This window comes from Stomoxys calcitrans, chromosome 3 (assembly GCF_963082655.1).
Source record: "Stomoxys calcitrans chromosome 3, idStoCalc2.1, whole genome shotgun sequence".
Lineage (NCBI taxonomy): Eukaryota > Metazoa > Arthropoda > Insecta > Diptera > Muscidae > Stomoxys > Stomoxys calcitrans.
This window is the reverse complement of record NC_081554.1, coordinates 124662814-124674201: the sequence shown is the minus strand read 5'-3', so window position 1 is coordinate 124674201 and position 11388 is coordinate 124662814. Positions and strand designations below refer to the sequence as shown.

At 37.0% G+C, this 11388-nt stretch overlaps 1 protein-coding gene across 1 annotated transcript in view; it reads left to right on the top strand.

Annotated features, from left to right (window-relative positions):
- The first annotated feature begins 241 nt into the window (after positions 1–241).
- LOC106083678 (uncharacterized) overlaps positions 242–11388 on the top strand; it is a 63182-nt gene continuing 52035 nt past the window's right edge. The window contains exon 1 of the mRNA XM_013246842.2: positions 242–1231. The gene's annotated coding sequence lies outside the window, so the exon portion shown is untranslated. The remainder of the gene's footprint in view (positions 1232–11388) is intronic.

The following is an 11388-nucleotide window of genomic DNA, read 5'->3' as shown; positions in this document are numbered from 1 at the left end:
CACAGTCAAATTAATGAGTTTTCCTCGTTTTGAGATTCCGAAAACACACTACACATGGGAGAGGCAAGCCATTTCACACAATGGAATGTATGATGACAGAGAACCAATAAAATTAAACTATGTGAGAAGAAGAATCACGTTGTGAGAGTGCATAGGAAGAAGAGCAAGCAATAACACAAATCAACAGCACCACCAACCCAATCAGTCAAGAATACAGCAGTAGTACCGTAAATCCGTTGTTTGTGAATGGAACTCGGCATACGTTTCCGGCAAAAGAGAACTCAATTATTTTTTTGTTTTTAATTTGCTTTTGTTTGTTCAAAAACCACCGAGAGTAATGTTGTAATGTGTATTAATATCAAAGAATATGCATTTTGTATAATGCTGTGAAAAGTAATAACTTTGTGATAGAAATATATTCGTATAACATGTGAACATAAATAATTACTCATCGTCTTAAATTGAAGGTGGAATATCCTAAAGAAAATAACACGGAATTCAATTGTTTGAAATAGTTTTAGTACTTATCAAAATCCGAAAATGATACAAATATATGTACAGTGTTTGATGTTATATTGCGGATCGTAAAACAGACTTGTGTGTGTGTGTTTTTTTTTGATAAATTTTTAATTCTTTTCCAACAAAGTACTGAACAAGAAAACAACGAACTATCTGGAAATTCTCATAGCTCAGCAAGAAAACAAAAGTTTTTCGGGGCTACGCTGCGTTACCCTTCTATCATTCCATTTGGTATTTTGTAACGCGACTTTCGTTGTCGTACGTCCAAACACTCTGCTGCTTGCCATTACAATTGTAGACCTATCAATATCGCAGCTGATATTTGCTGTTGACAACGCCGCAGCCGCTTGCCAGCCAATATTTAGTTTGTGTGGTGTATGGGCGGGAGGCTATTTATGTGACAGCTGTTTTTTGTTGTGTTTTTCAAATTAGCGTTGTCGACGAAGCTGCCATCTCGCTGCACCCAACGCCTCATCACTATTATCAACAACAACATTGCCGAATCATCGTTGTAATGTTAGCTAAACAAAACAAGAACAACAAAAACCATACAACGAGCGCCACCATTACCACCTCCAACAACAACAACTATACTCAACGGAGAGAAACGCGCTGTCATTTCATCGTGGTCTCGCCCAATTGCCCTATCATATCAGAGTTTATGCTCGAGTTTTCCTTGTTGGACTCGTTAGACAAACGGCCCATCACAAATGTAAGTGTGTGGTATATTGGTCAACGTCTTAATACAAAAAAAAAACAACAACGACAAAGAAGGCAACTAACAACAATAGATGTCGAACTAACAAGCAGACTAAATCAAACACAGATTATTTGTTTTGATTTGCTCATCGTTATACCCAGTTTTTCATTTATTGTTGTTGTTATTGTACTTGTTTGTTGGTATTTTTTTATGGTTAGTATGCAGCATGCTTTTTCTCGTATAAAAACAAAAATGCGCCGTTTTTTTTTTGTTTTTGATAATCAACACACATATCCATACATATTTACAATATGTATACACGTGAACGAATATATTTCAAATGTGGCCATGCATAAAAGAATAAAAATATTTTTATAAGAAGTATTGTTAAGTCGAAAGAGGCGAAGGGCATGCGATTACTCAATTTAATTTGATGGTATACTCGTACGACTCTTGTATCACAAAGCTGGTGTAGCTAAACATTGCCCACAGAATAAATGGACGGGTACGAATCTTATTCGAGCTCCCTCATAGATCGTGTTCGCCAAATTTTTCCCGAGTAGTGTTGGAAGAGTAACAATCTGGACAGTATTTCGTGTGGGTGTTGCACTTATAGAAAGTCTGCTGTTAAAAGCAACAAACACTGTATGCTAACAGTTAGTAGTTAATTTTGCTACTATTACGCTTGAAGTTCGGCTGCTATAACCAATGTTTGCAATATTCGAACAGCAGGCTAGCTGCTGACAATGTCTGCTGCTCAATTCATGATGGGGTTGTTAGGAGGAGAGTAAAAATAAAAACAATGAAAAGGAAGACTTTAATTTGTGGTAAAGTCTAGTACTACTGAATTCGACTTTTCACTCGAAAAGCTGTCAAAACGGTGACGAAGAAAATGCGAAAATATTCCGTAAAAGGGGTACTGAGTTCAATAAGCAAAATAGTAGCGAAAATTCAATTACAAAACTTGAAATTGAGGTGGAGGGTAGATAAGATTAAGCCCGGCCGAACTTAGCACTCTTTTACTTGTTTTTTTAAGCTCAGCTGTTATGCGTCTTCAGATTTTTATACCCTACACCACTACTGTGGAACAGGGTATTATAACTTAGTGCATTTGTTTGTAACACCCAGAAGGAAGAGAGATAGACCCTCTCATAAGTATACCGATAGACTGAGAATCACTTTCTGTTTCGATTTAGCTATGTCCGTCTGTCTGTCCGCCCTGTCCATGTACCAATTTGGTACAGGCATGTTTTTCGGCTTAGAGACGAAACCTATTTAAATCGAAAAAATCGGTTCAGAATTAGATATACCTCTTAAATATATGTTCGGTCGATTTGCAGTAATAATGCAATAAAATGGTCATTTGTTAACCGATTCTCTCGAAATTTGGCAGGAAGGATTTTCTCTCGAGTTTCATAGAAATCGGTTTAAATTTAAATATATGTCTCTTTTATATTTTGGGACGATTTGCGCTCCTTGAGCCACTGCACAAGCATTTATTGACCAATTTTCACAAAATTTTGTACAACGCTTTTCTCAACGACTTCCACAATATCTATGAAGATTGCCCGAAATCGGTACAGATTTAGATATAGCTCCGATTTTGAGAAATATTGCAATGAAGTGCTCATTTGTTAACCGATTCTCTCGAAATTTGGCAGGAAAGATTTTCTTATAGCTCATGACATTACTGGCGAATTTATATATAAAGGGTGATTTTTTTGAGGTTAGGATTTTCATGCATTAGTATTTGACAGATCACGTGGGATTTCAGACATGGTGTCAAAGAAAAAGATGCTCAGTATGCTTTGACATTTCATCATGAATAGACTTACTAACGAGCAACGCTTGCAAATCATTGAATTTTATTACCAAAATCAGTGTTCGGTTCGAAATGTGTTAAAATTTTGACAAATTTTGTTCAGCGATGAGGCTCATTTCTGGTTGAATGGCTACGTAAATAAGCAAAATTGCCGCATTTGGAGTGAAGAGCAACCAGAAGCCGTTCAAGAACTGCCCATGCATCCCGAAAAATGCACTGTTTGGTGTGGTTTGTACGCTGGTGGAATCATTGGACCGTATTTTTTCAAAGATGCTGTTGGACGCAACGTTACGGTGAATGAACACATTTCGAACCGAACACTGATTTTGGTAATAAAATTCAATGATTTGCAAGCGTTGCTCGTTAGTAAGTCTATTCATGATGAAATGTCAGAGCATACTGAGCATCTTTCTCTTTGACACCATGTCTGAAATCCCACGTGATCTGTCAAATACTAATGCATGAAAATCCTAACCTCAAAAAAATCACCCTTTATATATATATATATATATATATATATATCGACCTATTTGAACTTGACAAATGCGACCCATGGCGGAGGGCATATAAAATCCGGCCCGGCCGAACTTACCTCGCTTTTACTTGTTATTCTTTATCTTAAGCCCATAGAACGTTCAATTTTTATCAGATTCGACTGAAATTTGGTACGTAAAATATATTGTCATTTCCATTTGCAATCTCTGGACATTGAGCTCGTCTCGAAAGAGAAACAAGCAAAAATTGTTAAATTTAATGATCTTCGCCCTAACAGCAAAAAACTTCAAAAATACAAAATTCACACTAATTACGATGAGTCCATAAATAGAATAGCCTTCACATAAACCGATACCCCGATACGTCCGATTGTACAGAAAGAAAGAAATTTGTTATTGAATATAGTCCAAATGCTTTCTGCTGCTGTTTAAGCAAACTTTTCCGTTTGCTATTTCAACTAACAAAACTGCTGTTTTAGACATAACAAGTAAAAGCGAGGTAAGTTCGGCCGGGCCGGATTTTATATGCCCTCCGCCATGGGTCGCATGGGTCCGGCCCGGCGGAACTTACCTCGCTTTTACTTGTTATGTCTAAAACAGCAGTTTTGTTAGTTGAAATAGCAAACGGAAAAGTTTGTTTAAACAGCAGCAGAAAGCATTTGGACTATATTCAATAACAAATTTCTTTCTTTCTGTACAATCGGACGTATCGGGGTATCGGTTTATGTGAAGGCTATTCTATTTATGGACTCATCGTAATTAGTGTGAATTTTGTATTTTTCAAGTTTTTTGTCTGTTAGGGCGAAGATCATTAAATTTAACAATTTTTGCTTGTTTCTCTTTCGAGACGAGCTCAATGTCCAGAGATTGCAAATGGAAATGACAATATATTTTACGTACCAAATTTCAGTCGAATCTGATAAAAATTGAACGTTCTATGGGCTTAAGATAAAGAATAGTCGGAGTATCCATTGTATCGGGTTTCCAATAAGGACTTGGCAACTTTTTTAAATAAAACACAAACCATTTGGGATATTTCAAAAACTTTATTATCAGTTTGAAGTTCAACCAAAACATTTATGAATGAAACTCGACTTCGTTCATATGACCAACGCCGGCAATACGCTGGACTCACACATTTCAGCCGAAACGGTCGCTATTTCCTATTCAATGTTGGCTCTTCCAACGTCGTCGGCTTGTTAGCATAGACCAATGGCTTGACGTAGCACCAAAGAAAATAGTCTAAAGACGTCATATCACACGAACGAATCGGCCAATCGAACTGCTTATTTCTTGAGATAATAAATCGATTGTAATGTGCGGTGTGTGGCTTGTGGCACCGTCCTTTTGAACACATATGTCATCCAGGTCCATATCTTTCAATTCCGGCTAAAAATAATTTGTCAGTATGGTGCGGTAGCGTTGTATTGGGTTGCCCAAAAAGTAATTGCGGATTTTTTAAAAGAAATTAAATGCATTTTTAATAAAACTTAGAATGAACTTTAATCAAATATACTTTTTTACACTTTTTTTCTAAAGCAAGCTAAAAGTAACAGCTGATAACTGACAGAAGAAAGAATGCAATTACATAGTCACAAGCTGTGAAAAAATTTGTCAACGCCGACTATATGAAAAATCCGCAATTACTTTTTGGGCAACCCAATACATTCACGGTTACCTGACAATTGGCTGTGTCGACGAAGTAGTATGGCCCAATGATGTCGACGGCGTGCAAACCGCACCAAACAGTTTTTTTTTGTGGATTAGCACATGTGCATTTTCACCTGCTTACTGACAAACTCATTAAGCTAAAAATGAGCTTCATCACTGAAGATGATTTTGCTTTCACTCTTAAAGAAGCGGTAACTGAGTCCAGATTTCGGTAGTAAATGTTTATGATTTGCAGACGTTGTTCTTTCGTGTACTTAACAATGACGAAAATGTAGAGTTTACTGAATAAATTGACTGTGACAGTTCGATGATTAGTGTAAGAGTGCATTCACAAATTAAATTCAAAGTTGTCCAGTTGTTGTCCAGTCCCTGTTGGAAACCCCTTTAGCTACTTTAATTTAATTAGCTTTAACAGAACATTTGCTCCACTAGCCTTACTTAGAGAAGATTTCCAGGTACCTCGATCTTTGGCTCTCCTACTCCAATTTTTGACGTCTAGTTTCGAGATGTTCTCCAATTAATCTTTCCATGGGTATCCTATTGGTTTTCCCATTTTGCGTGTACCACAGTATTTGCCTTTGATGGAGCTTCCTCATTAATTTTGATACATCAATCTGCAGTCTTCTCCATTTTGCAGTTATACTAAACTCAGACATGACTTGATATAACTTTGAACGAGTAGAGATAGTACAATAAGTATTGACCTGTTCTACTCTGACTTTTCCAGGATTTGGCGCAGTGTGAATATCTGGTCTATGGTGGATTTTTCAGGTCCAAAGCCAAATTTATGGGGCCAAATTATCTTATTGACTTTAGATTTTAATCTTGCACTTGCTTGAGGGTATCTTGTATCTGATGGGAAGGAGGCTAATTCCTTGTTAGTTGGCACATTCTGTCTTGTTTCCTTTCTAGTGTACGAGACATAGTATGTTGAGATACCAATCATTTGATATGCATTCTTCTAGTCAAATCGCGCTGGCGAGCTGATGTACTCGTCTTGTCAAGAAGCGTACGCTTTATCTTGTTGTGTCGCCTCCGGTCTTAAAAAGTTCAGCTTGCTACCCATCTGCTCTTGTTGCTTTGCTGTTTTTCAGTCAAGCCGGTATACACACTATAACATCATCAAGATTTGGTTCAGTGGTATCCACGTAGCCTCCACTATCTGATACTAGCAATTGGGAAGGTGTTCTTTCCACATCCTTAGCATACTCTCTGCATCTGTTACTAGATTTCCTTCTTTGTCCTTTCAGGAGGTTGTGCCTGTACCAAAGACATCGGTTTGATGTTTGATTTTAAGGCAACATTTCCAGACAACTGTATATCTCGCCTAGCTCACACCCACTTCTTTTATTTTTTGCAACTTCTTTTTATACCCTCCACCATAGGATGGGGGTATACTAATTTCGTCATTCTGTTTGTAACTGCTCGAAATGTTCGTCTGAGACCCCATAAAGTATATATATTCTTGACCGTCATGACATTTTATGTCGATCTAGCCATGTCCGTCCGTCCGTCCGTCTGTCGAAAGCACGCTAACTTTCGAAGGAGTAAAGCCAGCCGCTTAAAATTTTGCACCAATACATCTTATTAGTGTAGGTCGGTTGGGATTGTAAATAGGCCATATCGGTCCATGTTTTGATATAGCTGCCATATAAACCCATCTTGGGTCTTGACTTCTTGAGCCTCTCGAGGGCGCAATTCTTATCCGATTGGAATAAGATCTTGCACGACGCGTTTTGCTATGATATCCAACCACTGTTCCAAGCATGGTTCAAATCGGTACATAACCTGATGTAGCTGTCATATAAACCGATCTTGGGTCTTGATTTCTTGAGCCGCTAGAGGGCGCAATTCTTATCCGATTGGAATGAAATTTTGCACGACGTGTTTCGCTATGATTTCCAACAACTGTGCTAAGTAAAGTTTAAATCGGTTAATAACCTGATATAGCTGCCATATAAACCAATCTGGAATCTTGACTTCTTGAGCCTTGAGAGGTCGCAATTATTATCCGATTTGGCTGAATTTTTGTACGACGGATCCTCTCATGACCATCAAGATACGTGTTTATTATGGTCTGAATCCGTCTATAGCCTGATACAGCTTCCATATAAATCGACCTCTCTATTTTACTTCTTGAGCCCCCAAAGGGCGCCATTCTTATTCGAATTGGCTGACATTTTACACAGGTCTCCGACATATAATTTAACTGTAGTCCGAACTGGGCCATATCTTGAAATCGCTATTATAGCGGAGCAAATCTTTTCTTTTATCCTTTTTTTTGCCTAAGAAGGGATGCCGGGGAAAAGAACTCAACAAATGCGATTCATGGTGGAGGGTATATAAGATTCGGTCCGACCGAACTTAGCACGCTTTTACTTGTCTAAACTAACAAATTCTCGGGGTGTACGCTGCTTAATATAAAGGCATCCTTTTGTAGCGATGAACCTCTCGCTCCAAATCGTGAAGATGTTCACAAGATAGTGATTGCTACGATAACAACACCATAATTACAGCATAGACCAACATATTTGTGTCTTCGCTAGATCCAAGGATCTTTGTCCTTGCTTATCTGTAATCCATTCATTACTGTTAAGGCTTAGGAAGGATTATTCTGATTTCCGACTATTGAGAAACATTTTGGTACCACGAATTTCCTCTTTTAAAATTAGATATAAAATTTTATTTAATTCTACTATTTTCATCTGAAAATTAACACATGTATATTATCCAATGACTCGTATCACTTCGAAAGCTTTTAGACTCCCATCACATCTTATATTTCCCCACATTGCATTTTCGCTGTGGAACGTACATTCCAATCTAATTAGAACCTTAAAGTAGATATCGGGAACAAATATTTGGGCAATCAAATGCCCGCATTAGGAATTAAATAATTGAAAAGTATGGGATTTTGGCACGTACCCACTATCATGCCTACGCGAGACCAAAAAAAAAAATTTGGGAACGGGCAATAAAAAATGTTTATTACGTACTTATTGCTACATAATATTTTTAAAAATGAAATTGAAATTTGCGCGGAAACCAATTTTTTGATAGCGTAATAAAAATCACGTTTCTCTCCGAATACGTATATCTTTAGGTGCTATATTTCAATTTTGAATGATATTTGCACAAAATGCCAATAGACTAGGGCATCAACGTCAATGAACCTATTATTCATTGAAACTATATATCTTAATGAACCAAAAGCTACAATGTGTATATTATTTTTCAATTTTTCGATCGTTGTCCAAGAGCTTTAATATGTGACCACTTTACAAAAATAATTGTAAGCTAAAGTTTTGTTTTTTTTCTTTTTAATCATATTTTATTTCACTATTAACTTTTGAGCACTTTCCCAATATAAAGTTGCATTGCTCTATGACTTTGATGTGATCTTTTTGGCTTTTGTTTAATAATTGTGATAATTGTTCATGCCACTATATTTAGAATTTAGAAATGTCTAAAGATAAAGCGACAATCTGATTATCTTATCAATGTTACCCGGGGTGATTAATCTACTGAATTCAAACAGACTTGATGCCTTCAATTCCCTACTGATAGTGGTCATTCATATATGCGATAGGGTAAAGGTGGTGGCTTAATTTACTTCTATTGGCACATGACCATAATAGACATAATAAGGCCACTATAAAATCCGGCCGTATATGTTAAAATTTACGACATTTGTCAAAGTTTTGCTGTCCTAAGTTAAAATACACAAACCAAAAAGATAAATCTTCTACACTAAAATTGTGTTAAGCTAATTTTTTTGTACACTCAAAAAAAAAAAAATGAAACAGCAATAACTTTTTGCTATTTTTTAAAACGGTTATAAACACTTCAAAAACTTTTGTTTTAATTCTTAAAATTTTTATTTAAAGAGCATATAGCGTACACCCAGAGAAATTTGTTAATGAAGTGTTAAAAATGTGTGCTGAGCCACAACCCTTTCTAGTGGTGCAATCGCTATGAAATTTTAAAGGTAAGGTGGGTTCCCAGATAACTAAAAACTGATGTCGTATTCTTTTGTAGTTTAGTTTCCGAAAAATCTAAATATTATACCAAAATCTATACAATCGAAACCGGATAAGTGAAATGATTAAAATACATCAAATTGGTTCACTTATCTCTAAGTTTGTTTTTAGCACAGGGATTCGGAGCGGTTATCTTTTTCCCGCTCCCGCTCCAGCAAAAAAGTTTTCGTTACACTCCACGCTCCGCTCCGGCAAATTGTTTTTCGCTTTACTTCACTCCAGTCCAATTTATTTCAAACTTTCTTTTATGCACACCGTCCTGGGGCTAGTGATATACTAATTGTTTTCATTACGTCTACAACATCAGGCAATATTCAACTCCGATTATATATATTCTTGAACGCCATATATATTAGACTTTACCGTTATAAAACGATCGACCGCATTGATTTCTTAAGCCTCTAGATTTGGGTGAAATTTTGCACTATAATTGCTCCTATAACTTCCATGCCAAGTATGGTCAGAATCCGTTTTTATTGCTCGCATATAAACGAATCATACAACCTTACTTCTTAAGCATATGCCGGAAGCAATTCCTAACCAAATTTATAAAAAACAAGTAAAAACGCACTAAGATCGGCCGTGCTGAACTTTGGATATTCGCGACCATGGATATATTTGTAATCCCATTTAATTATTAATCTACTATGTCTATATTAATGTTCAAGTAGGGCGATTTGGATCATATTCGGTGTAGGTGACGAGAAGCCTTATACAAGTAACAGTTTCAAATTTCAGGAAAATCACAATCAGAAAATACTTATCGTATCTATGAGTTAGTTTGACATCTTAAGCCCCTGGAAGCCTCAATTGTTATCCGATTTTGCTGAAATTTTGCACGGAGTGTTTGGTTATGACTTTCAACAACCATGTCAAGGAAGGTCCACATCCGCAAATAATCTGATATAGCTCTCATAAACCTATATCCCGATTTGACACCTTGGGCCTCTGAATGCCGTAATTGTTATACGATTTGGCTGAAATTTTGCATGCAGTGGATTATTTTCACTTTCAACATCCATGGTAGGTATTGTCCAAAAAAGGATATGGGTAAAAGGAATATGAAACAAGTAAAAACGTGTTAAGGCGGTGCCGAACTTTGGATAACAACCACCAGGGATATATTAATCATTTTTTATTTTATTATAACGCCACTACCATATCAATATCTTAATAAGGGCTGGTCTGGATCACATTTGATTCAGGTCACGAGAAGTCTTATACAAGTCATAGTTTGAGCGAAATCAGGCAATAACTGCGCCATTAAGATCCTAAATTGATTAAGATCCTAAATTCGAATGTCGGTCTATATGGCGGACTATATGTCCTAATATAGTCCGATCTGAATTATATTTGTGTCGGATGGCGGGAGGCTTAAAATATCTCGCTGTTTCAAATTACAGCGAAATGGGATAATAAATGCAGCTTTTATGGACTTTAGACCCTAAACCGGCAGATCAGTCTTTATGGCAGGTATATCTAAATATAGTCCGATCTGAATTATATTTGAGTTCGATGTCGGGAGGCCTAAAACAAGTGTGTACTTCAAATGTCAGCGAAATCGGATAATAAATGCAACTTTTATGGGATTCAGACCCTCAACCGGCATATCGGTCTTTATGGCAGCTATAACTTAATATTGTCCGATCTAAACCATGTTTGAGTCGGATGTCGAGAGGTTTAAAGCAACTCACTATTTTAAATTTCAGCGCAAAAGGGTAATAAATAAGGCTTTTATTGGCTTCAGACCCTTAACCTGCAGATCGGTCTATATGACAGCTATATCTAACTATAGTCCGATCTGAACCATATTTGGTTCGGATATCGGGAGGGACTTCACACGCTTAATCGGCAGATCGGTCTATATGACAGATATATCCACTATAGTCCGATCTGAACCATATTTGGGTCGGATATCGGGAGGGACTTCAGACGCTTAATCGGCAGATCGGCCTATATGGCAGCTATATCTAACTATAGTCCGATCTGAGCCATATTTGGGTCGGATATCGGGAGGGACTTCAGACCCTTAATCGGCAGATCGGCCTATATGGCAGGTATATCTAAATATAGCCCGATCGAAATTATATTTGAGTCCGATGTCGGGAGGCCCAAAACAAGTGGGTACTTAAAATTTCAGCG